A 5,884-nucleotide genomic window follows, 5' to 3' on the forward strand; every position below is an offset into this window, starting at 1 on the left:
AATAGTCTCAACTGTTTCAACTATTTTGAAATGCCAGAGGCCAGAAGTGCACTGTACAGCATCTTGGGAGAAGCAGGCCAAAGAGGATGATTAATTTGGGTAAAGAAAATGCCTTGCTCTCTCTGTTTGATGATGCCTGGTGCCCATCTCCCATTTTTGTGGCAGGTTGCTGGGGAGAAAAAGGTTGTCAAATTCCTCTTCCCCAAGACCATAGGTGAGCGTGGCTGATAACTGACTGCGGCTTTGGATTAGTGAATTTGGATCTCTGCAGGCCTGGCACTGAGGCAGTCATTGTCTCAGTCCTTGAATACAGGCAGTGTGGTCATTATTTCAAACTCAGCTGGACAAAGGCCACAGTGGAGGAGACGTAAAGACGCTGTGGTTCCACAGGGCTGTGGGGGAGGCTCAGTGGAAGGGATGAATTTGCTGAACATGGAAGAAGCTCTTGGCACCCTTTTAACCTGCTCCCCAAGGCCACTTTAAAGCCAACCTACCCCGTTGTGGGTCCCTGATTCCATTTCAGCTGCAAAACTCTGACTCGGAAAAGTCCTCTTCAGTGTGCCCTCCTCCCATATGTCTGTCTGTCTGTCTATCTATCTATCTACCTACCTACTTACCTATCTATGTGTGTGTGTGTGTACGGATTAGGAGCTTTGTTATAAAGAATTGGATCAAGTTGGAGGTTTGAAAGTCTGCATTCCATAGGGCAGGCTGCAGGTTGGAAATTACACTGGAAGTGATGCTGAATTCCTTAGGCAAAATGGGAAGCTGGAAATTCCAGTTAAAAGCCAATGTCAAAGTCTTGAGTAAGAAATTCTTCTGAACTCTAAAGGCCTCAACTCTTTCTGTCGAAGCCTCCAACTTATTAGAAGAAACCTACCCACGTTATGGAGAGTAGTATATTTACTTAAAGTCGACTGATCTAATCCCATCTACAAAATGCTTCCACAGAAAAAGTAGACCTGTTTTGACCAAACTACTGGACACCACAACCTAGCCAAGTTGACACAAAAAATTAACCATCATAACCAAAAGTGTATCTTTAACAGAAAGTTTTAAAATAAACTTTACAGTATGTTCTATTTGGGAGAATTGAAGGCCATACTCCACAGTAGGCTGTAGCACTTCTATAGCTCACTACTATTTGGTGGCTTATGTTATAAAAAGATAACCATCGCAGTCTATTCCTATCTCAGTGTGGGCCCCTGGTTTCATTCTGGAGGCAGCAGAGTAACCCATTGCATCTTCTGGGGTGCGTGGACTTTGGTGCCAATACAGTTGGTCACAGTCTGAAGGACAGAACCATGGACCTGCTGTCCTAGAAGTTGCCCTGCACATAAAAGTAACTTGTAGACAGCTGTATTAGTTTGTTAAGCTGCCAGAATGCAATGTACCAGAAATGGAATGGCTTTCAAAAAGGAGATTTAATGAGTTGCAAGTTTACAGTTCTAAGCATATACAAATATCCAAACTAAGGCATCCATAATTCAAGGAAGGCTGATGTGTCTGGAACACCTCATCAGCTGAGAAGTCACGCGGCTGACATCTGCTGGTCCCTTGCCCCCAGACTCCATTGCTTTCAGCCTCTGTTTCCTATAAGGGTTCCTCACTTGGCATCTGTGGACCTTCACTTAGCTTCTCTGTGACACAACTCTGGGTTGTGACTTGCTCAGCATCTCATGGGAAGGCAGATGGCAACATCTGCTGGACCCTGCGTTGGAGAGTGCAGCTTGGCTTTCCTTAAAGCTTATGGTAAAATCTGAGAAGAAAGGGATAAAATGAGACTTGAACTTCTGGGCACAAAGACACCAGAAATAGGTATTTTGGAAAATTCTGAATTTCCAGAAACTGAGTCCCCAGAGACCAGTGCTCCATGCGAGGGCTTAATTGAATTTGTAATCTGTCAGCAATTTCAGGAGATGTCAGGACTGGAAATACTGTTATGTAGGAAAGATCAATGGAGAGTCTATTGTTGGATGGTTTGGACCTGAGTTACTACCTACAAAGCAGAGAAGCTTTTCCTGTAACTTAAAATAATAGAACGACTGCCAGCCTGGACTAAAAGGGACAAAGAGGGGGTAACTTAAAGGAAGAGTCATATCAAGGACAGAACTGTGGAAGCTAAGGTCTGGGTAGACGATATCATGTGGGCCAAAAGAGAGGGCCCCCCTTGTGTGGAAGAGACCAACCTGCTTTGGAACTTGGAGAGAACCATCTTTTGGCCCTCTATTCAGGAAGAGTCTTGCCGCCCAGGGCTTGGGAGGGGAGAACCTGTGCCCTGGGGATTGCAGAGAGTCTGGCCACAAGCCTGGTGCTCTGAGCTTGTGCCCTTGGCCTTCTCGGAGAGCCTTGTTACCATCCTGATGTTTGGAGAGGGTGGAGCCTTCAGTCCAGTTCTCAGGGAGAGCATGGACACTGCACAAGCACAGGGAAGGGGTGGGGCTGCTGAGTTTTCAGGACTGGAGGCCAAAACAGCATTCCACAGATTCCTCTTAGGCCTTGAAGTCAAATGGAGTAAGCCTTGTTAGGTTTTAGAATTGTTGGGGACCTGTGACACCTAACCCCAATTTCTCCCTATGGGAATGGGAGTGTTTATCCTATGTCTGTCCCTCCTTTGTATATTAGAAGAAGATAAATTGTTCCCTAAGTTTCACAGGTTCGCAGATGGAAGGGAATTGTGCCCCAAGACAGACCAGACCCAGAGCCATTGGTCTTTATACTAAGCATTGTTTTTGAAATGAATGAAGAGTTTTGGGATATTGTGATGGAATGAAGGTATTTTTCATGTAGAAAGAACATATATTTGGGGGGCCTAGAGGGAAGAATATGATGAAACTGTGTGTATGTATCCCAGAAAAACATGCTCTTAAATTTAATCCATTCTTGTGGGTGCAAATTCATTATAAGTAGAAGCTTTTGTTGAGGCTCCTTCAGTTAAGATGGGACCCATCTCATTCAGGATGGGTCTCAGTCCTATCAGAGGAGTCATTTTAATATGGAATGAGTACAGGCAGTAAAAAAAGCCATAGAAGAGAGAAACTGAAAGCAATTGAACCCAGAGGAGAAGGAAAAGGCCAAGAGAAGTCACCATGTGCATTGGTATGTGACAAGATAAGAATCAAGAGTCACGAGTAGCCAGCCCCAGAATGCTACAGTCTTTGGGGAAAAAGTGTTGTCTTGATAATGCCTTGATTTTTTTCAACCTCAAAACCAGAAGCAAATAAACCTGTATTGTTTAATCGGACCCATTTCATGGTATTCTCTTAAGCAGTCTAGGAAACTAAAATACTAATACATTTTGGCAAAGATGGGAAGCAATAGGAGTTCTCACTCACTACTGGAGAGACTGCAAAATGGTGCAGCCACTTTGGAGGGTAGGTTTCCAGTTTCAAATCAAGCTAAACATATTTATCATACGTCACTCTCATAGATTTTTGCTGGCCTGATTTGAAAACTTCTGTTTACACTAAAAGCTACATGCAAATGCTAATGGTTTTTTAATTTATGATAGGCAAAATCCAGAGGCAACCAAGATGCTCTCCCAGACGAATGGAGACAATCTGTGGTTCATCCACGCAATGCAACATTATACAGTGTCACGAAAACATGAGCTATCTAGCTGCAAAGAAACATGGTGAATCTTAAATACATATAGCTAAGTGAAAGAAACAGTTATATGACGTTCAAGAAAATATAAAACTACAGAGAGAGTAAAAGCTCTTTGGTATCCATGGATTCGGGGCAAGAATTAAATAGGTGAATCACAGGGAATTTTTAACACTGTGAAACTACTCAGTATAGTGCTATAACAGTGGATACATGACACTATGGATTTGCGTCACCAGGAATAACTGGGTGTGTGGGCATATGTGTTTGTAAAACCCATTGAACTCAATAGCACAAAAAGTGAAGAGTAAGCAAATTTTTAAAAATTATTTATGGTGGTGGGAGATGCCTGGATGGAATGCAGAATTCAATAAAACAATCTAAATTGATTGCACACCTAGGAAACAACCTCACTGGAAATGGTAAAGGGAAAAGTTGCTGACCTAAGAAACTCTGTTAATTAATGGAGTCGGTAAGACACAAGGCAAAGCAACTACACATAAACGTTGTACTCTAGTTGGTTAAGTTGGTTTTCTTAAGGGTACAGGTTAATAATTCTTAGACTGCTGTACATGCTTCATGGACAGAACTGCTAAATAAATGGTTTCTTATTGTTGGAATGAGATGTTCTAGAAAGGCAAAGGAGAAGGTTCGAATGATCCATGTGGTAATGGATTTGAGTTGCAGACATCAGTGCAAATTCATGTTTAGCTTAATATAGATCTAAATGGCTACATATAGAAATATTTATAAATATGTGTTCATACGTGGATTAGTATACACGCATTTCCTTGTTCTGTAAGCTAGGAAGGTTTAGGTGGGAGAAAGCCTCAGTAACCTGGGACCCAGATGTTGCTTCTAATATCATTTTCTAATAAAAGAAACCAGGTTTTCTTGGAGAAATAGCTGCTACTAGGTGAACCGCAGGTAGCTTTTCGGATCAAAGGTGAGTGAGACCAGAGGCGTCTGAAAGCTAATCCCGTTGGTACCCACAGGTCCTGGATCAGACAGGAGCAGCAGGCTTTCAGCGTCATATGGGGAGACACTTCGGAAGCACAGGCTCAGCCAGGCAGGTGGGAGCAAAAGGTGGCAGTGAGCCTGGGGCTGTGCCTTTCTGATGTTAAATGGGTGAAGCTTTAGTGGTTGGACAAGAGCACAGTTTGTCTCTGATGTGAGCGGTTGTCTGAGCTTCAGGAGGATGCAGGAAGGAGAGTGAGAAGCGGGTGTTGTCAGCAGCCATCACTGAGGGACATGATGACGGGGTCAGCGACGCTGAAGCATCATGACAGTATGAAGGGCCAACTTCATTTTAATTCACTGCTCTGTGACCCAGGCAAGACACAAACCAGAAAACCCGCAGAGCATATTGTAGTGTCAGAAACTAAGAAAGGGCTGAGCTGCCACCGCGACCACCACCACCACAAAAGAAACAAAATGAAAACCCTGCATGGAAGGAGTATGCCAGAGGGGCACAGTTGCCGGCTGAAAGAGTGCCTTTATATGACAGAGTATAAAATAAATTATATTTTATTATATAAAATATATAACAGATTATATAAATATTCAAAAGCCCATACTGATAAGAATAAGTGATTGAATAAATAAATGGGGGAGAGAGAGAAATCTCTAGAGTAGGACTCTAAATAATTGATAAAGGTATTATACACCCAAACAGGTGGAAAATAACTGTTGCTTCCTCAGCATGGGGTGCTCATGGTGCGCCTTCTTTTCAAATAGTACAGTTTGGAAATGGGGGAGAAAAGGTACTTTACACCATGACACCTGTAAAGCATGACAGCATCAGGTGATCAAGGCTGACATCACCAGATGTCCTGTTAAGTGTGACCCCTTGGTAAGGTGTAGTGGGAATGGCTCTCTGGCTCTCTGTTCTTCCTCCTGACATCCCTTAACTCCTCCCCCCAAATATCAGAGAGCTCCCGATTGAGGGGCATTCCACAAAATAGCAGTCCAGGTACCCCTCACATCTGCCCAGGTGATCAGAAACAAGGAAAGACCAAGAAATGTCACAGCCAAAAGCTACCTAAGGAAGCAGACAGCTAAATTAATATGTTATCCTGAGTGGGATCCTGGTATAGAAAAGCCCTTTAGGTAAAAACGAAGAAAATAATCTGAACAAATATCATTTGTTCAGAAGAAAATCTGAACAAATGATAGGCTTTAGTTAAGAATGTTGTATCAACATTGGCTCATCACTTGTAAAAAAATTTACCATACTAATATGAGATGCTAATAATAGGTGAAGCCAGATGTGTGGGTA

At 42.8% G+C, this 5,884-nt stretch overlaps 1 non-coding gene across 1 annotated transcript; it reads left to right on the top strand.

Annotated features, from left to right (window-relative positions):
- The first annotated feature begins 1,025 nt into the window (after positions 1 to 1,025).
- Positions 1,026 to 1,159, top strand: LOC143666431 (small nucleolar RNA SNORA4). Its single transcript, XR_013167629.1, has one exon. It is a non-coding gene; the product is annotated as a small nucleolar RNA SNORA4 (small nucleolar RNA).
- The last annotated feature ends 4,725 nt before the right edge of the window (positions 1,160 to 5,884 follow it).

This window comes from Tamandua tetradactyla, chromosome 22 (assembly GCF_023851605.1).
Source record: "Tamandua tetradactyla isolate mTamTet1 chromosome 22, mTamTet1.pri, whole genome shotgun sequence".
Classification (NCBI taxonomy): Eukaryota; Metazoa; Chordata; class Mammalia; order Pilosa; family Myrmecophagidae; genus Tamandua; species Tamandua tetradactyla.